Here is a 21,651-nt window from a genome sequence, read left to right as displayed (position 1 = left end):
AGAGTTATGCAGGCATTGAATTGAACAGCATGGCAACAGGTCCCTGTGCTTTTTTCTTATTTTCAGTGGTCAGGTACTGGAGCTCCATCCATTGCTGGGTATGGCAAAAATGGCTTGTTAAACACTCAGAAATCGGATCACCTCCCCCCCCAGCCATAATAAAAAGCAGTACACAATGCAGAGCACCTTTAGAAGCAACAGAATGGAAGAGACCAAAGCTGCTCTCCTTCCATCACCCCCCTGAAGCTGGGAGGATCTCTGCCTCTGATGGAGTCAGAGCTATCTTTGCACATTGCTCAAGCTTTCGTCAGACAGCTAACTCATTAAATCATCTCAAATCTCACTTATTTACTTACTGAAATGAACTGAGTTGTGACAAATGGCTGATGTTTTCATTAAAATTTCTTCTAGCGCACAGCACCAGGGTTGTGGCCAGCTCTGTTGTGTGCTGTCATCTCCTGCTGGATCTCTCCTAGAGCACCAGAAACCAAAAGGGGTTAGGGACAGAACAGGGCCCTGGCCTTTTCCCTACCCTTCAAATATTGCAACATTCTGATTGCCCCAACACTCTGCACAGAGGCTGATGTTTATTACAATGAACCAAGGGAGTTCAGATACTCAATGTCTCCAACAGGGACCAACCTGGGTGTAAGAGTTTACACTAACTTCAGGACAGAGTTAATTTCCACCACACTTCTCAACCAGCAAAACTGTCAATGAGTGTTTTTAGTTCCTTTGAACAGGAATTTCTGACCGCATCTTTCTCCCCATCCCTCCTGGCTGCATGGGGACTCATTAGCATGCAGACCCACTTGCACCCCTTCTATGATGAATCTCACCTGCAGACACGTCTGCTGGTGGCACTGCCAGCACCATGGTGAATAAAGCACACGTGGATACACAGCAGCACAGACAACCAGGTTGCAAAGCTAGTGTTTTGAAAGTTTCACTGTCCTTTCTCTTTTCCCTCCTCCTCTTCATAATTTTGCCTTTCATCTTCACTTATATCGCTGGGGAAGCACTTTCCTCGTTTGGGGACAACTTGATTTTGCTAGGTATCGGGATACAGCAGAAACTCAAAGCCTGCGCACTATTTCACTGGTGGTCCAGTTCCTAAAACCCTCTGATTCCCTTGAAATTTCCTGCCTTTTCAAGCACCTTGGCACTGAGGTCCTAGTTGGGGACATAGGCAGTATTTAATAACACAAGATGGATTTTAGCGGGAGAAACATGGATCCAGCTTGCTCGGCTGTTTGACCGCAAATCCCTTGCTAGGTCTGTTCTCTCTTCTATGGGGCCGTATGGAGACTCAGGGAAATCATGTTTCCCCGAGGATTGTCCTGATCCTGCAAACAGAAATTCAAGTACGAAACTGTGCAATCCCCTCTGTGACCCACATCTTGGTGTCAGATACGAGTCTGGGCCAGAGGATCTGTTTTCAGGGTCTCAACCACACTCTGTGGTGTTAGATGAGGCAGGACGGTTTCCAGACTTCATTATTTGTTATTAGATATACTTTTTGCCTGAATTCTGTGACCAGGTCAATAAGCAATTAGTATTTTATGACAAAGTGCAAGTGGCAGCATTAATAGCACTTTGTAGCTACATGCACACGAGAGCCGAGAATAATTTTTATGACTCCAGTAGAAGTGCGTGTAACAAACAGAAGTCAATTTTTATGACCATAATGATTGTATCCTCTCAATGCCTGTAGAAAATAGCTTTACGCAAATCAGTTAATTAGTATCCAAGTGCACTTGCTCACAGACTGTTCAGCTGTTCCATCCAATACTTGGAGAAGCTTTCAAAAGAGAAATTTAATACATTTTTCAAAAAAAAAAATTTAGTAGCCACTCAAAATCTGAAATGTAAAGTTCTAGTCTAAAGTACACTTTAAAATAGGGTTTTACAATTTTGTAAATCATTAGTTCTAAAATTTATACCACCAGACTTCTTTAAGACCGACTTTTAAACTTGAAGATGATAAAAATACATTTGGTTATTGCAGTGACACCGAGTACTTCCACTGGAAATTTCAAACCCTCTGGATTTTAGTATTAACATTTATATTACCTTCATCTTGCCCTTTCAGAATTGCATTCAAAACAAATGAGCTAACACTCCTTACAGCAATGTTATCATATTCTGCTCTTTATTATTGCTCTTGCTAAATGTTTTCTTTCCCAAGACTCTCAAACTGATTTAACACCCTTCCTACTTAGCCTCTACCTTATGCACGGAAGTACAAGTCTTTTGCTTCAGTTTAAAGCCAAAGTGATGAATGGAATTTAATGATCTTTTTGTACAGTTCTGTATAACACTAAACAATGGCCAACGCACTCATTCATGATCAGTTTTTTTCCTTGTTTTTAATTAGCTTCCTATCCGGAGGGGCGGTGTGAAAAATTGCACCCTGGGCCTTACTACATCTTTCTTTTATAAAATGTATGTACAACAAATAAAAAGCACGTTTTAACCTACCTGCTACCTATTACGTTAAATGTCATTACTACTAAAGACTGGCAGCTCAGCTAACAAACGCCCTCATTATTTTATTCCAGCTCTACTTTGGGTATAGTCAATCAAATCACGCTTGATTTATGTCAGATGCTAACAAAATACAGTATAAATAGAGCCATTGAGTACAATTCAGTGATTCTGTGTTTATTCAGCTCTAAGCTATGAAGCTAAAGTGGATACCATTTATAACCAAGAAATGCATTCTTCATGGCCATAAGAGTTAGCAGGCCATAGCTAGAACACTTTTAAGGCTGAGAGAATATAAAGTGTTCCTATGAGCGGACTCAATTTTTTTTAAGTATACAAATTAATAACTTATATAAAGATAGAAAACACTACCATGACTATATATCATTTTTTTCTTTTGATTGGGAAAGTGGTTTGATGGATTTAAAATAACCTAATTTGCAATGTAGGTCTCATTATTAATGGTCAGTGATTTTAGTACTTTCCAAAGGTGACTTTCTACAAGGAATGGCTTTTAGGAGTATATCTACATTACACTTTCAGTCGTATGGGTTATTGTGAGGTTTTTTCGTGCTTTGTCTTGACAATTCTGTACATCCAGGCTACTGACCTGGAGAAGCCCAGTTTGGTTGTGGAAAATTACAGAAACCAAATTGTGTTCACTGAGTGGTGGAAGAGCCATGACCAATGTTTGCTGCATGTCAGCTGGAAGCCCTTCCCAGAGAGTTCAGCACACCAATTCCTCTCCTCACTGCCCTCTACTTTCAACAGTTGTTTCTACTCAACAGCTATAAGCTGATATATGTTATACAGGAAAAACTGAGGCAGACAAGACTGCAGTTCTCAATACGACCCCAGTTTTCCTAGAAATGGAGATAGTTTAAATCTAGATTTTCAGTTTAGGATGAATGTCTTGAAGTGAATAGTTTGCAAATGGTTGCTACGCACTGAAGAAAGGATAAGAAAATTCTTGTTAAATATGCTCCAAATTGTGCCTTTGTATATATTCAGAAACATAGTTTATTAGAAAAAAGGAAGTGGGAATAGTTTGATGATAAACCTCTTAAAAAGTGTTTCTGGTAAAAATTCTATTGTGTCATGCACAGAAGGGACCAAGCCCAGATCTCTCCTCTGTTGATAATATTTTTCCCAGAATTATCAAGGAAAGATCAGCATGACAGCAGACACTGTCATTGATTCTCATCACTGTTTCAGATACTGAGAGCATCCAAAAACCATGATGACTGGATTGAGGTGCTTTCCCTGAGTTCCTGACAGCATGAGGACCCAGAACTGGATGTGCTTGCCAGCTCATTGACTGTGTATCCCTGACATGTGGGCTAGAGGGTAAATTATTTGTGGTGTACTTTTTTCTGGGGAACATATGGGCAAATTCTATTCATTCATTGGCTCCTTCCACATTAATTCATATCTTTGCCCTTTTCTCAGGGCCACAGCCATCAATGCTACACGGATTGAAGCACATCCAGTGTTTTGAAATGGCACTATACAGGCCCAACATCATTAGGGAAAATGTCTTTTAAACACACATTGCCTAACTTGACAATCAAAACTGACCATCTTCCCAGTAATCTTCCAAACAAGCTGCAATAACAACATTAAAGTTTCCATTGGGCCATTTAAAAAAAAAAATAACTTTACAATCAACAAATTAAGACTCTCATCAAGTGAAAAAAGCAACCAAAACCTGGCCATGATTTGTCAAAGCAGTGCAGTAACAGAGGAAGGCGTGGGAAACCAAGTTCTCTCCCTTATGCTTCACTAGTAGAATGAAATGCTTCAGCACTAGGCAGCACCACAGCCTGGAGTTTCCACAAGAGATCAAACCTGCAACGTGTTGGAAGAGTGAAAACAAAAAGGAAAAAAAAAGTTAACTACACAGATTCCAGCCTGTGGCAGCAATCCATATGGGATACGAATGCCAGAGACTAGCAACCTTTAATTTGAAAATATCAACCAGGAGAGGGAGGGACAAATGTTTCCAGCTTATTTGTAGCAAAGACAATGAGTTTTTCCACTCGAGAACCACTGGGAATAAGCAGGTGACAGAGATATGGGCTAGAAATGAAGATTGTGAGGAGGAAGGTGGAGCTTTTATTTTTGTTTCTTTATTTCACCAAGGACTAACCCGTTAAAATAATGGCAACACAGCATTGAAATGATCCTAGGTCTCTGACAGACAAATCATGGCTCAAAGTATTACATCAGAAAGTATGAACTTGCAACCTTGGCCCCAGCTTGTTTAACGGCACACTGACAGGGCAAGAATAATTCACAGGTTGAGCTAATCAAAGGTGAAAAGGGAGAATCAGTAAATGTCGTATCCTTTTGCCACTTTCATCAATCCGACTAACTGAATTTGAGCTAAAGCTTGGCAAATTTTCTGCAAAGGGAAATTAATATGTAACACATCTGAGACCTGGTGCTGGCCAGCAAAATTGGAAAGCTGGCGTTATATCAGAGGGTGATTATTGAGGGAGAGAATGGCCAAAGCTGAGATAATCAGAAAGAAGCTCCGGCGTGTCTCTCTCCTCTGATAGCACTGTGACCCTCCCAGCCCTGCACCTGAGTAGAAATCCCTCTACTTTTCAATTTTTCCCCATCAGGAATATATTCTATTGCCCATTTCTGTTGCCCACACATGATTGAATCAATTCAATTACCTTGGAAAAGTTGATACATATTCAGGCCATGAAGACGCTCAGGATAGAAAGAGAGGAAAAGAGACAAAGAAATCCGTATTTACCCAATAATAAGTTTCATTTGGAGAAGGTTTGAAAACAATTCTCCCTCGCATTTGTCCCTGTCAGATCACATTATTCACAAATGAAGTTTACAAAATATCAATTCAATTTCAATAAGGGAGCCTGAATCCCAACACACAAGGGCTGAATTTACGAAATCATAACACTTGAGGGGACCCTGGTGGCTTCCAAATATTTTTCAGTCAGACGTAATCAAAAGCAGACTGCTGAATACTAATACATTCAATTTCACCCTTTTGTTCGCATCTGTTCCCTTATAATACTATTTTCTACACTTTCAAATCACTGATGATGGCAGTTTGGAGAAAAAAAAAGGGGGGGGGCAGGAATCATAAAGCTCAAACGTTTTTGTGAAAACACTCTCAAATATGTCCAATTAACCAATTTACTGATGAGCAAACCAGTGAGCTGTATCATAGACAAGAAAAAACCATGATGTTCCCCCAATGCCACCCCAGATTGCTCTCTAACCACATTCTTAACGCAGACTATGCCCCAGAACTAGCTGCTGGCATTAAAATTTGCCAATGAGACAATAAATGTTGTTTCCTCATCAATCCATACTCAGCTACTGCCCCAGTATGAGAAACAGAAAGAAGACCAGCCAGGCACCAGGTCCAGGAAAATATCCAGCTCCTGGTCTCCTACGCTCAGTTAAAAACTCACGTTATCTTGAACTGGCACCGAATCGGGCTCTTAGTGATACTATGACACAGGTTTCTTAGAACAAATTACATTTTCATAGTGTCTGTTGGATCAGTTTCCTCTAGTGTTTTGTGCAGCAGCCTCCACCATGCTTAAAATAAGTATGTTAGTAATCCAAAAATGTTCCACGGAAATGGGAAAATACAGTATTTCGTGATCTGCCCCTATTACTAAGAAATGCTGATGTAACACATGAATTAAAATTTTAACAAATTAACAAGTTCTCATCAAATTGCAGAGCACACCACTCCATCCTTAACTGACAGGTGGTCAGCGTGCTGTGGAAAACAAGAAATTTTCTAATGAACTTCATAGAAGTTCAGAAGATAAATGATTTCTAGACCATCTGATCTCTCTTGTATTTCTCTGGCAGTTAAGATACCCTGTAACTAGCCCAAAACAATGTTAGATTCTTTTGTCTCTATTCCTCAAAAACAAGAATACATACAACAAGCAGGAACCCAGACAAGAATCCAAAAATGATGCAAGGTTGATTTGATGTGTCCTGTGGCCAAATCATTCCCCATGCTGCAAAGAAAGACCACAGATCTTCAGACATTACTTCCAATTAGGTCTGCAAGCAAATTTCCCACCTAAAGTGACTCCACCAAACACATGACATAATCATCTATACCACCTCAGAGTACTGGTCTATCTGCTTTGTGTCATGTTTCGTCAACAACCAGTCTCTGGTGCTTTAGAAGATAGAGAAACAATAGAAAAATACCGCCGTAGAAGCTGAGTTGTGCATTGAGTAAATTCATCAATGGTCACAACAGACTAAGTGTGAAGCTGATAAACTGGTATGATCTCACTGGGGAACTGCAAGGGTTATGATCGAATCCAGTGTCCATTAGAACAAGGACTAGAAGGAACCACTGTAATTGCATGACCTAGCTTGCTGCTTCTGCATGCACACAGGCCAAAGGACTAAAAGCCAGATGAAAGCAACTGTCTAGCCTCAAGGTGCAACAGCCATGCTGATCCTATACTGATTTCTCATGCATTTAATTCTTCACAGCTAGGACATTGCATACTGAATTTCTCTACCCTCTTTTCCCAGTCATTGGACTTCACCAAGCCCTGGTCAGCAAGGTTGGAGAGTCCTTGCTATCAACAGTCCTCTAATGCATTCCTCTGGACAGCAATAAACACAGTCTGTAGTGCTTAAAGAGAAAGTCAGTTACAAACATATCCTCAGTTGACAATATCTGGCTCTGCACCTCTCAGTGATGAATCCACTGAAACCTATTCCTGGAAAAGAAAGCTTCCTATTGTGTTTGGGACAACATCAGGCCTACCTACACCCCCTTCAGCAACATCAAAGAGTCTCTACTCTCAACCACATTCCCCTATTATACCCCTCTACTACTGTTTCACCTACAGCCAATTGAACTAAAGATGCATATATGCAATGCCAAGAAAAATAATAATAAAACAATAATACAGGAGCTACACTGTATTTTCTGAAGTTTGAATTGGCTGCTTATAGGTAGATGGCATGTACATGTGAGAACACCCTGTTTGTGTGTCGTGATAAGCACAATAAATTACTCAAAAGTCTTGAAAACAAGTTTCATTTACAACTACAGGATGCCACTGAAAAATATGGTGCAAATTGCTTAGCATGAAATTTTACTTTTAAGCTTATTCTATTACAAAAATCTTCACACACTTCTTTCCTGATTTGCCTTTCCCTGGCTCTACATGGAAAGATATTCGGTGTATTAGCCCCATGCTGCTATAAAAATGGTTTTATATTTTGTGATATTATGCCAGGGCAAAACCAAATAGCTCAGCTTAATTTAACATTTACACGTTATTGTGAACTATCAAACCAATACTTGCAAAAAAAATTATATTAAAATGGTGGTTAATCTAACAATTTAGAAACCATACCATTTTAAAAACATAGCAATTGTTGTTCTTAGCTCTGTCAAGACCACATGCTGTGCAGACACCTATTAAGGAAGCCAAGCTTTTCTTAATGTATTAGAAGAGTGAAAATGTGTAATTGGAAAAGAAAGTGAAAACTCCCTACAAAAGGATTTGGCATGGACATATCCCTCAATGGATTATTGTTATCAGTTTCACCACATAAACGAACAACAGTGTCCAAGTCTACATTTTGTTTCTAGTATACTGGGAGAAAATAAGCATTTAATGGTATTTTGAGAACATTTATACCTCATCATTATATTCTGAAATTGATCTCGATGTTTCTGCTTCATGCAACAAGCTGCTACACTGATTTTGTGAAATGCTAAAGCTAGTTCCTCTGGGAAGCCAAAAGAGACGCAGCATAAACTGTGGGTCATTTTGCTGTCCTGGTTCACCACATGTTCCTCAGCAGATGAGCAATGAAATGAGACAGGTAAATTGAGATTGGGACCATTTTGTACAAATCATCCCTAGGAGCAATGGGCTGAAGTGTCAGCTTTGAAGATGAAGCTCTGGAAGATACAGAGAAAAGGTAACGTCCCTATTTTTTTGTGTTCTTTCATCAAAGAATGGGACATACTCCCCTTCCCACATTCACAACTGTGGGAACGCACAAGTAAATTACTTATCACCCTTCATATGCTATGTATTATTTGTGGCTGTCGGCAGAGTAACTGCTCCAGATACATAGTCTACCCACCCCACCAGCACTAGCCATCTGACAGTCAAGCATCTCATCTAGACAAATCTAGAATTTTGCTCTGTGGGAAGGAGAAAGGAAGGCACTTTGGGAGGGCAGCTCTTTCATCCTAAGATAAGACTTCTTAAGCAAGTGATGTTTAGATATTTGTCTCAGGTTGGGATGTGTCTCTCCACAAATGCCTCCCGTTGACACAGCTGTTCCAGAATGGTAGAAGAATTACAACAGTGACCTTCATTCATGAACTTTGTGCTCATTTAGTTTGAGCCATGATGATCTGTCTAAAATTACCTTTCCTGGCTCTTTCCAGATTTCATATTTGGACTTTAGGGTTCATTTAGCACATTTCACAGGGTTGAACACAAGAGCGTGAATCAATCACCCAAGTTTACCTTAAAGTGTTTTGAGAATGACTGTCTCCATAGACACAGTATATTTTTTCAATTTGCAATCAAATGTCTCATCTGGGAAGTCTCACCAAGGTGTTGACTTTGCTTTTTACTTTGAATATTTTATACAGCTCTCTCAGCAATACTCCCTATATTATGTAACTGAGATTTTAATATGAATTAATGTCTGATGAGGTAGTAAAGCCAATCCAAAAAGTTGCAAACAGCCAGTCTTTGATGATAAAACAGTTCTTCTGCACCAGATGCTTGCCTGCAGAGTGGAAGGAATAATTCATTTCAGAAGCCACAATCAAAACTGGTCACAAGCTTCGAGCAGCAGGTGGTCTGCAGAGACCACCTAAGAAAGCAGAGCTGGATTCCTTTATTCTGGACCATAGCCCTTAAGCTATTCTCCATAACTGAGAATAAATTCTTAAAGATACTCTATACTGGTAGTTTTTTTTAAGAGAGATAAGAAAATGCGACTAATTTATTTTAAATTATGAAAAGTCAACATACAGCACTGTATTATTTCAAATCTCCCTACTGCTTCATGCAAGTCCCTGGGCTTTGGCAAAGAAAAAACATCCATAACATCAGCTTTAGTTTTGCTGATCATTTCACTTTCAAACATACAGTTCTGGGATGTTTGAACTACTGATACTGCAAGACGGTTTTTAAAATGTAAAAATATCTGCTGCCTTTGTAAGTTGAGAGAGTAAAAGCCCCTAAACCCCAGAACATTTTGATCTGCTTCAAGGATTTAAGTACTTATTTTTACAAAGTCTAAATTTGGAAATATAAATGAAACCTTGATTTCTTATCAAAACAAATTTTAAAGGTAACAGTTTGAAGCTCAGGGAAAGAAGCTGCTTTGCCTGGATTTATCCTAAACTTTGTATTCTCTTTTCTTTCTCTAAGTTTTCCCAATTTTTGATTCAGAGACTTTTTCACCAGCTAAGTTATGCCCTGTCTGCACAGAATCAAACAAGTTAAATAAGAAAAAGATTATGAATTACTTATTCACCTCAGTCTCTTGAACTAACCTGGGGTTTCGAATCAGCATTGAAATACAAGCAAACAAACCTGCCACACCGATAACCCTCAAGAAGGCTCTGCAGGTTCAAGTTCATTCTAGTAATCTTTTTTTTCCCACTTTTGCCAATGTTAATTCCATGCATTGAAAACTATGCTGGTGCTTCAGAGCAGCCCTTTATGCTGCTATGCTGATTCTGCCTGTTAAAGTGGTCAAAAAACCCTATGCCATGGTGGTTTTCTACATGAGGTCAATGCATGGAGCAGATAAATTCTTATGTATTGAAGAGTCCAGAGTGGTTTGAATGTGTCTCACTTTGGAACAACAGTAGGTGTGCATCTAGAGGTTTGCATGTTAGGGAGTCTGAAATTCAAGCAGGACTTTTGCATAGCTCTGGAATTCACTTCTTTATCAGCTCACAAACTTAAAGGATGAAGAAAGAGTCAAGGCCATATGACATGTAAAAATCTAACAAGCTTATGGAGAATAAGTATGATGAGTGACCTTCCATACCTATAGAGGTATGCTTGGTATGCATATGGTATGATTGTTGTTTTCTTTATCTGTATTTTACAGCATCTTTAATGTTGGGAGAGAATCTTATGCACAGGACTGACTTCCCATGGAGGATCTCCTGCTTGATATAAAACCAGGAACATGCTGAAGCAAGTCCAGGCCCTGGAGACTATATCTACCCTTACAGAGGCTGCAATTTCTTCATGTGTCTCCTCCTCCTCTTCTTCTTCTTCTTCCCTTGTACAACCACAAATAAAGCATTACAAAAACATTTCCGTGTAAATATATTCAAATTACTTATTGCATATTGCACAGAAAGCCAGGGAGCCCCAGTGGATGACTCAGTGCTTAAACAGTCATTCTTTGCTGCCTTTTCTCTTACGTGTAAGACTGCTGTATTTGCTCTGAAATCTTTGTGTTCGAGGATAGTAACCGGCATGCTATTCTCTTGATATATTGATCTTAGAACCAAAGCATGCTGTAAAATGAGATGATCATAATGGGATTTAAAGTTATTACAGGGAAAGCCATAGTAACGTATAGTAAGTTCTGGGCATTTTTATTTACCAGTGAAAAATCACATACCTACAGTAGATACACTGTTAAAAAAAGACTAGAAAAGATCTTCAAGGCCTGGCACCTATATTTTGCAGTTAGGTTTACAAAATTATTATAAGTAAACTTTTATGCGAGGGGGAAGGAATAACAAGACATTCTATTAATGGAACAGGAGTTTCACCAAAGGCGTAATGTATTCAAAAATATAATAAATGTCACTAAAAATTAAAGGACCTTATTCTACTTTATACTATTGCTATTTTAAGTGACACTGGCAATATAAGACAACCTACTTCCCCAGCCCACCTAGAAATAAAATGATACTAAATAAAGCCCCCTTTAAACTACAGTCATTGTAAGAAGGCCTTTGTGTAGAGGAAAACTGCACCCAAAAATAGCAAAGGCAACTAAAAAACCCCAAGCAACAATACTGGAACAATGACACTTCTCAAAGGTGAGCCTTTGGGGGTAAAAAGTGTTGGGCCAACACACTGCATCTGTAAGCAGGAAGTACTAGGAAAAGAGAGGGAGCCATTAATTGCTGATTCAGGTCCTGGTTCTGTTTTTAATAGTTTGCAAGGAATGAAAATGAAATCTGTGTGAGAGAATGGAAAGGGAAAAAAAAAACAAACGCAGAAACAGAAAGAAAAAAAAATCTAATTGATTTAAGGCAAAAAAGCAAATAATGCAAGGCCTAACCCTTTCCCATACAAGAAAACAAGGAGGGATGTGGCTCCAGGGCAAAAGAACACAATACATTACAAAACAATTACAGCATAAAAGTTAGACTTGCTCTTAGACCAAAAGGTGAGAATTTCTCCAGCAAATTATATTACCTAGTCCAGATTGAAGCATCTGGGACCAGAGATATGAGCAAGAAATCCAAAATACTAAGATCCAAGGGACCTCAGGCAGGGGAAACACTGAGGTCTGAAGGCCAGAACCCACAAAAAAGCAGGATCTGGAAGAGCACCCCTAAGGCAAACACCTCAAATGTGTTGCATGCATTCATAATCCATATTTCTTGCATATATTTACCAAGTACCAGTGGTGTGAACTCAACATGATAAGAGGTGACTGACCACTAGCTCAGATCAATTCATCATTGCTGCAGCAGAAGGTGAGGCAGACTATCACCTGAAAAGCAAGTGGAACTTATTATGTTTAATCCAGATACAAGGGCATGAGCCAGCATCGGATAAGAAAGGTTGACATTAGCAAAGAAAGAAAAGCCATTGACAATCAGAAAAAAAGTAAAAAGAACCAAGACTGCTGGTACCGCTAAAATCTGCCATTGAGTCTAAGGACTTGCAGATGGAAAATAAAAAAGTATGGCAAGCAAAAGCCACATTACGATTAGAGATTCCAGGAGTTATTGTCTCACAAAAAGAGCAATTGAAAGCACCCTTGATGGAAAGAAAGACTATCTTAACAAACAGAAGGGGATTTACATCTCAGCCCAGGAATTATCATCCCAACTAAGTCCAGCTGAGGAAGCATCAGCTAATAGTTCTCACAAAGCAGGTCAGGCACCAACTAGACCAAAGAGGTTGTCCAACAAACAGACAGATAACTTAGCAAGATTAAAGAGCTAGTTGCCATGACATAGCACAAACGTAACAAATTGGCTGTGGTGGGACACATCTCCAAAGGAATCTGCAGGTCCACATGAACATGTAGAATATCACAGAGAAACTACTTATAAAGATTTTAAATTCTGGGCTATATCAGCATTGATTTTTCAATGCTACTACCATAATATGTTTCTTGGAAAATAATACATGGTCAATTATATTTTAAAGAAGTTCTGGAATGACTGGGACATCTTTTTATGTTGTAAGCTATCTCATATTACACGATGGCATTCAGTTAGGGCTTACACTCCAAAGTCAGACCCCTCTCAGGCAGCTGAGTCTTGCAAAGTTACTGAACACAATGATAACTCATCAGCACTTGCATGGACAGCCACCACAAGGACCCTTCCTCTGGAGCAATGGAATCAATTGGGATCTAACTAGACAGCCCTTTTGCTTCTCTACTTATCCTCTATTTTGTGAGCCTATGGTAACTTACAAAACCTGAGAGAGCATCTACACCCAAGAAATTCAACACAATGAGGCCCATGGAAGAGACTCAAGGAAGTCTCCAGAGCCCAGTGCAAAGCCATGTAGACACATCAAGTAAGGTCTAGGTGTTTCATGGAAACATTCCTTTGAAGTTATGCAAGCATTCCTATATCCTAGATATTGGCAATTTTACCTCAAACTTCAAAGCAATTCTGGAAGTGCTCAGCATTGCAATCATAAGAGTTACCACTGTCGTATGTATCCCAACAGCAGCATTGATAGACGTGCCTGCAAATTTTGAGGGTTATGGTCTAGGTCAGCAGACAAAAACCTGCATTACAACACAAACTCAACAGTTGCCTTGCCAGCAGTTTTAGCAGAGTGGTCAAGATGAGAGAGATGAATTCTTCCTCTCATGCAAAGAGATAGGAACTGTATATCAGAGTTGACACACAGAGGCATGATTCAATCCTGGAGTTTGCATTGCTTGAACTATGCCTATTTTCTGGCTAAATGGAATTTAGCGCCCAGAGCCATCAATACAATTTTCATTGGCATGTGCCACCTGAATCCAAGCCCAGAAAAATCAGCCAGAAGCTTATGAGCCTGAAGTCGGTCAGACAACATCAACATAAAGACAAAGAAAGCAAAATCCAATAGGACTTTTAATCAACCAATATGGAGAGGACAAAAAAATAACTTAATAGATCAGTTCTCTAAACTTTTTAAACCAAGTGTTTCAAGAATATTTGGAACCACCTTGGACTTTTGTTGGCAAATTCAAGATAATCCCATTTTGGTCTCATAACTGAGTCTTCCCTCACCCTGAAGCTATTGAAAAGAAGAGTGTGATGGTAACCAGAGGCTACATCCTTTTTACACTCCTCTCATCTTTTCAGGTGGGTGGGTAGCATTTTAGAAGTTATCAATAATAACTGAAACACAGTGAATATATTAATGTTGCACACTTACCAGTTGAACTAGTTGTTTATTAACTATGACTACTATGTCAATCCTGGATCAGTATTCCATGCTCCCGAGCAAAGCTACTGCTCCATATGCGTTCCATTTTCTTCTTCTGATTTGATATCTGCTTTGGATACTTTCCTTCTGGATTAGTGCTCTCATTATGCATTTTTCAAGGCTGCATCTCATTTGCTAATTTCCTTCATGTTTCTTATGTCTCCTGTAAGTACACCCATGTCCTTCCTGTTTCTCACAACTCCTCACAACTTAGGTTACTTCCCTTTCTGGGTCATTAAAGGCGACATTGGTACTGAAGAAAGCATTCCTGTTCAAGAAAGTGTCTTCGTGTGTTTTTAAGGGCTGTTGAAGTCAATAGCATGTAAACAACTCCCTTAAAGGTAAACATAAGCTTAAGGGCTTCCTTAGCAAGGACTTATATCATGTGCTGAGTGCCACAGTGCTCAACTACACTACTTCCAGCAGCATTGCACACATCCACCATCACTTTCCTTTACGCTCCAGCAGATATTTCTGTATCCACATCATTCATTATAAGTCAGGTGGAAAGATTTTTGTGGGTACTATTACATCAGACTGGATCAAATGCATCACTGACCTACAACTGCCTCATGATCATTGCAGTCCATTCATCCTACTTTTCTGCAGTGCCATGAATGCAAAATACTTTGTCCACCTCAGTGGGACTACGGACATGAAAAAAGTTAAAGAACAGCACATACGTTTGGCCTGATTTCCTGCCAGAAAACAAATTTTTCTGTTGAGATTTGATGTTACCAAATGGCAACTTCCATATTTATTCTTTTTCTTTTTTGTCTGTCTTATTTTATTCTTGCTTTTCCACATTTGCCTGGTTCATGCAAAGTTTTCCAAGTTATTTTAAAATCAACAATCAATTTTTAGTAGCCTTAACAGCATAAAAATTGATTATACTGTAAATAGGATCCAGAATTTGCCATCTTGACCCCCTAATCAACAGTTCCATAAATCTGTACTACGCTGAGCAATACTAACATATATGTATCCAGCAATTCTTTGCTTCTCTTTAGCAACACTTTGAACACAGGCCATTCTTCTTTCTGTTTCTCCAGCTTCATTTACTCTATTTTTTGATTTTGAAAAAGAGTTTAGTATCTCAGCTATTTTCAGCTGGGATAATCCAACACACTTCTCATTTGCATGTAAAGTGCAGTCAATGTGAATTGATCAAAACCAAATTAACAGCAATTGGTTCCGATATTTTCCCTGTTTACACATTAGCTTGCTACCTTTAACATATAGATGTATTGAATTCAGCTTAACAACCTAAGCATGAATGCTGTGGCCTTTAAAGAGAAACTTATCTGTAATTAAAATCATGCACAAGTTTTAGTGGGAATCTGTGTACTACCTAGAAAGAAAGCTGATTCTAAAAATGAGTAGAATTTAGCTTAGTAGCTCATGTGTTTAATTCTGAATTAAATCCCCTAAAATTATGGGGTGTTAGCTTTGTTAAGCTTCAAATTATATGAAGGTTATGTCTAGTTCTGGGTGGGTTTCTGACAAAAAAATGAAAGGGTACCCTTCCTTCCCACAACACCATCGATTTCCTTTTTTTAAGATATCTCTGCAAACTGATAATAAGTTAACACAGTTATAACCATAATGAGCATTTTTTGCAAAAGTCATATAATAAATATGCATTGAAACTACAAGCGTGTGGTACAAATCATCTGGCGCAGTGTTTGGATGACAAGTAATAAGGGCTTTAGAATAAAAACCGAAGCACATATACAGTTGTTGCTATAAGGAAATGATTTATCCTGTAGTGTATATTGAATTGCTTATTATAATTTAGAATGGTAATTGCTATGGCTTCACTATACTGTTTAATTGCTACCATACACTGATACATACCATGGAAAACACTGCAGTAACTGCTGTCATTATATAACAGTATTTGCATGATCTGCACTGTAGTTTATTCTTATAGTAGATAATGTAGTATATGCAGGAATCAAATTGTTTCTCACCACATTGATTGCAATTAAGTATACAAATACGAATACAAAGATAAGGCTTTTTTCAAGGTATATATCACAAGACAGTTGCAAAATCCGAGTTTAAGTCATTACTCTGCTAGTCTTTCTAGGAAAATAATTATAGAAATACAGCTACTGAGTTTTTTGTAACACAAGTGTAAGACAGAGCTCTGGATTTTTGTGCAAAGATCTCTGTTTTCCAGGCCAGATCTTTCTCACAAGCACCTGCAGTTAAATCAACCTAACCACTCCGGTCTGACGAAGAGCAGGATTTGAACAAATTCACTGCCACAGCTGACAAGCACGTACCCTTCCCAACACTGCGTGATGTTACAATGCCTGAATGGGAACTGGCTGAGGCTGTGGGCTATGGTGGAGGTCTCTATGCTGATGAAGTGGCAGTGGGGTCCTATGTGAAACAAACTTTGAGGATACCTTGGCTCCCAGTATGTTAACTCTCTGTTCAACTGAGCCTCCCACTCTGCAGGAACCCATTGGTGACCCGTCTAAGAAATCAAGTCTCGCCCATCTTTCCCTAGCCACAGGTTCCTCTGATTAAATTTGGGTACCTATAATCGAGTGTATCCCTGCACATGTTACCAGGCCAGAAGGCAGAAGCATATTACCACAGAAAGAAGCCATCACTGGAAATTTTCCAATGCCAAAGATCAGCCCAACAATTCTAGCAGAGATGTCCTCACTGCTTTTAGGTATCGAGATAGCCTACAAGGAGTTGAACTCATATCCAAGAGAGTTAGGGCCAGATTGCAGCGAGCTGGGTAGATCATGATCAGCCTTTTCATTTACTTCTGAAATCGCACGTGCCTGTGGGATACTACAAGTATGTTATGCTGCCAGGAGAAGCATCACCACATATTTATGATACCATTTTCTTTATTCCTTGTTTTTTTGCCTTAAAAATGCAATGAAAACTAAGAAAGGACTTATGGCTGGCCTGAGCCATGAGTGTTTCAGGGAACAAACAAAAGTTGTGGATCATAGACACCAGTTATGCTAAAATGCTTGACCAGATGGCGTATTTCGATGGATTTGTTTGTATTTTTGTGAGTGAAAGTCAGCAGTGCGATTTACTTCCATTTGGGAGATTTGCTGTTTGTTATTTCTACAGATTCTGACTGACACAGCTAATTCGTGAAACTAACAGCAAATTAGCTGAAATTTTGTCTTCAAATTTACAACTAATTATTCTTCTATTTTTAAAAAAGACAGTCCTCTCTGTCTAGAATCAGAAAGAAAATCACATCATGTGGCTCAGACAGCCTCAATAACGTATAGTCAAAGCAGGGGATAAGGCTCAGCAAAAATGTTTGGCAAATATTTGCAAACAACTGCTAACAACTCAATTAAAAGGTCAGAGTTGGTAATGCAGGACTTAAATACTTAGCTCAGCCTTACTGCTAAAATAAGGGACTGTAAAAAGTTGTTAGGACATCTTACTGTGAGAGCAAGTCCCTCTTCACTTCTTAGACTTCTGTAGTTTCAAGAAGCAATTGATGGCAGGGGACATTGATGTACGATAAATGTAGCATGCAATCACTCTGATTGTTCGTGATCATGACATTTTACAAACACTGCTTCTCTGTCATTTTCTAAACTATTGTTTTAGTAGGTTGTGACAGAGGTAAAAGAAATAAAAAAAAGAAAAAAACAAGGAGAAATGTCACCCCATCTCCCTAGACAAGCCAGACTGAAAAATTGAAGAGAAACTAACTTGGATGAGCCAGATTCATAGCACTGACACCATACCAGCAAAATCAGAATTAGATTTTGAGATTATTGAAGTAATAAAACCACAGATTCTTTTCACAGGAGTTTACAGTATACTATCTATACACTATATTGAGTACAGCAGCACTGGCTTGCAGTTAGAGCAAGGGCTTGCTGGATTTTTTTATATTTGACTCCACTACTGGCATACTGTGTGACCTTGAGGTTCAGACCCCCACTTGGGAGATGGGGATAATAATCTTAACCTGTTTTGCAGCTGAGTAGATGAAATCTCTGAGAGCTCTCTTTAAATGCCTGCAGCCAATAATTAATGCTCCTTACACTTCATTGGGTTGTTTTTATTTTGTAATGGGAATTAAATAAGCTTTAAACTTTTTTTAAAAAAGTTTCCCTGCACTGACCACAACTGACACCCAGCACAAGCATTGCATTTGCAGATGGGCGAATGGAAGTGAACCCAATTCAATCACCCTTTCACCCCTTCAGCCACATAAGCAAGGCCAGACCATAGATTCAGCCCATGTGCTTCCAGGCAGGTGCTCAGGCAATATCTGAACATTTCCTATTTTTCACATGTATCTAACAATCTTTTTCAGGCTTTCCAGCCAGCTAAAACTCTCATCCAAGCCTCGTTGTCTCTTCACTTGACTATTCCATGCTCTTTTTCCCTTCATGTTGGTCACTGCTCATTAGGACACTCTGCTGTCTGATGATACTCAGCCCTTTCCCTTCCACTCATATTATGCCTAACAGCAACTTTTTTGACTTTGAAGACTTCTTTTACTTAACTCCCTCTGTCAAACATGTCTAGTGCCCTATTGCAATGCCATTCCCTGTTTTTCCTCAACCAGTGGTCTAAGCTGTTATCCAGCTTCTCCTCCAAAATCAGAATGCTTTTCCCTCAGTATTGTTACTGTGCAGGTGAGATACACATGGAAAAAGATTAAGATTGTCCCTACCTTATTTTCCATCAAATTTTCATTCAAAAAGAGTTCTACCATAGCACCTTTAAATCCAGACCACTACAGAAACAGGCAGCAAGTGTGAACTATTCCCTTTTCAGCTGAAATTTTCCCTTTTTCCTGCTTCTCACATAAATAAAGAGCCCATACTCTGTATCCAGAACTAACAAGGTTGAGCTAGTTTTTCCCTTCAACCACTTCATTTTGTTCGTAACTTTTAAGTACTCAGGACAGAGATATCTTCTTGTTCTCCTTGTTTGGATTTGTAATACTCATACAACATCTCAAGCCCCATTTAATGCTCTAGAAATCATTACAATCTGAGTATTTACCACTTAAAATAAAACAAAATTAAAACTTGAAGACTCTCTAATTTTCATTGCTCTGAAGAAATCGAAAGAGCAATCATATAAGAGCAGCATAATGCAAATTTCATTAGGGTCACACCACAGAGGGAAGAGAATTGCTTGAGCTCAGAAATTACCCTGGTAATTAGAGTACATGGATATAAACAGATCAACCATAATTTTTATCTGGAAATTATAAGAAGGTTTCTAATTAGTGAAGTGATGAAGTTCAGGAATACCCCTCCAGCAGGTGAGGTTCAGTAGGGGAGTTGGGGACATGAAATCTCAGTGGTTTCAACTGAATTTTGATCAATTATAAGGGCAATCTGGTGTGCCTATGTAAGCAGAGGAGTGAGTGACCCAGCAGATCTCCTCCAGTCCTCCGTCCCTACTTTGAACATTATTTCTGCTTCAGCAGTCAGAAGTGTTCGTAATAACTGGTAATCAATGAACTAACCAATGACACATTCATGGGTTTTAGGTTTTTCTACCAAAACTACCCTTCTTGTCTAATGTAGGTATCATACTATCCCACACTTATTTTTACAATGCTAAATGTCATGATTTACATACAACAGATAAACATGCATACAACAGACAAAGTTGTTTCAGCTACCAGCCCTGCAAACATGCTGAACTCTGAGATTCAAACACTTTATTTCATATATATGATCAGGACCAATAATAGTTCTAAAGCAGTTCTAAAAATATAAATAAACTATAAATAGTTCTAAACATCTACAGTGACATCTGACTCCACTCTTTCTGGGAGTTGCTTTTGTAATGTCCTAGAGAAATAACAGCAGGTCAGCCTAATTGACTTGACTGTGGTAAATAATTCCTCTGACAATCTGAAGGAAGTCAACAGAGATGCTTTCACACCTATTCATCACTCCCTTGGCTTCAGGGAAGATCCTGAATCCAGCTCATGTGTATGCCAGGCATCCATGGTGTGACCTTTGTTTTCCTACACATCAATGCAGCTATGGCACTATAACTACAGAAAACATTAACCAAAATATTATTAGGTTCCAACAATGTAACAAAAATCTCCTTTTTCTTTGTACCCAAAGCGCCAGTGTAGATGCAGTTATACTGATAGAGTACTATATATCCCCTGGTGGGCACCATAAGCTATGCTGGTAAAAGCACACAGGAATAGAGCAGCAAACTTCTTGTGGTGTAGACTAGACTGAAGAGAGAGTGACAGAGATGCTGTCTGTGAAAAACTGGGTAAGGTGGCTCCAGCTGCAGTAATGGAGGGTCAAATGTACAGACCGACTCTCAGTGACTCATTCCTAAGGTTGTAACTTAGAACAAGAGACATTTTAAAAACCTTTGAAAACTGTCATTTCCTACTGGTAGGAGATTCTTCTTGTGTTAGCAAAACACAGACTATATCAGAATTAGATTTTTTTTTAAAAAAAACCAAGTCTTCTCAGCTGAAACTTCAGTACATTTTGTTGACAGGTTTTTTTTAATTATCACCTGCCATTGTATTGTATAAATGAGCTAATATGGGATTTAAATTCCCAGAGAGTTCTTTGTTTAATTAGAAGGAACCGAAATTTGTAAAAAACTATTTCTAGAGCTTGTTTGTGGGAAATCTATTTTATTGGTCTTTGAATAGAATTATTCAAGTAATATACTCAAGCAGCAATTGACAATAGCTCATACTGACCTTGAATTCACTACACAGGAATAAATGTCGTGTCAAATGTTATTCTTTTGCATGTTAAGCACCCTGACAATTTCACATAGTTGCAGGAGGTCCAGCAGGCAGTTTTAAGAGAATGTAAAGTTAAATTACATCTCTTTCAGCTCTTTGGCCAAACCCCAAAAGTGAGCAGCTCTGAGAATATAAGAAGACAGGGACTGTTCTGAACTTCAGAATGACCATCACTAGCTCTGATGTGAACTCTGTGCAATAACAGGAGCTGGCTCCATTATCTTCCACGCCACTGCCGGTAAAGCTCCTGCTCCCAGACAACCTGCTGCAGATCTGAAGGAAAACCCTTGACTTCTTGGGATAGTGCCAGATTTACACTGTTCTGGGTAAAAACAGTCATTTTGGGTTATAATTCTAATCTGAAAGTGCTTTTCTACCTACAGAAATACTTGGGATAACGGCTGATTGCCATTTTTTCATACCCTCATCTCAAAATGATACTTGTAAAAAACAGTTTCTAATATTCACTGTGGAATCTGTCATCACACAAGAAAACAGATACACTGTGTGACTTACCTGACTTATTAGGCAGCATCCATAGCAAACAGTGAGTAAATAATATCTAAAGACATAGCTGAAGCCCAGAGATAGCAGATGACCTAATAGCTTGTACTGTGCCTGTTTGGAGATGTCTGCAAATAGTTCATTAAACAGAAATATTCAAAATTCAGACTT

Source organism: Nyctibius grandis, chromosome 6 (genome assembly GCF_013368605.1).
Source record: "Nyctibius grandis isolate bNycGra1 chromosome 6, bNycGra1.pri, whole genome shotgun sequence".
Lineage (NCBI taxonomy): Eukaryota > Metazoa > Chordata > Aves > Nyctibiiformes > Nyctibiidae > Nyctibius > Nyctibius grandis.
Note: the sequence above shows the minus strand (reverse complement) of the source record.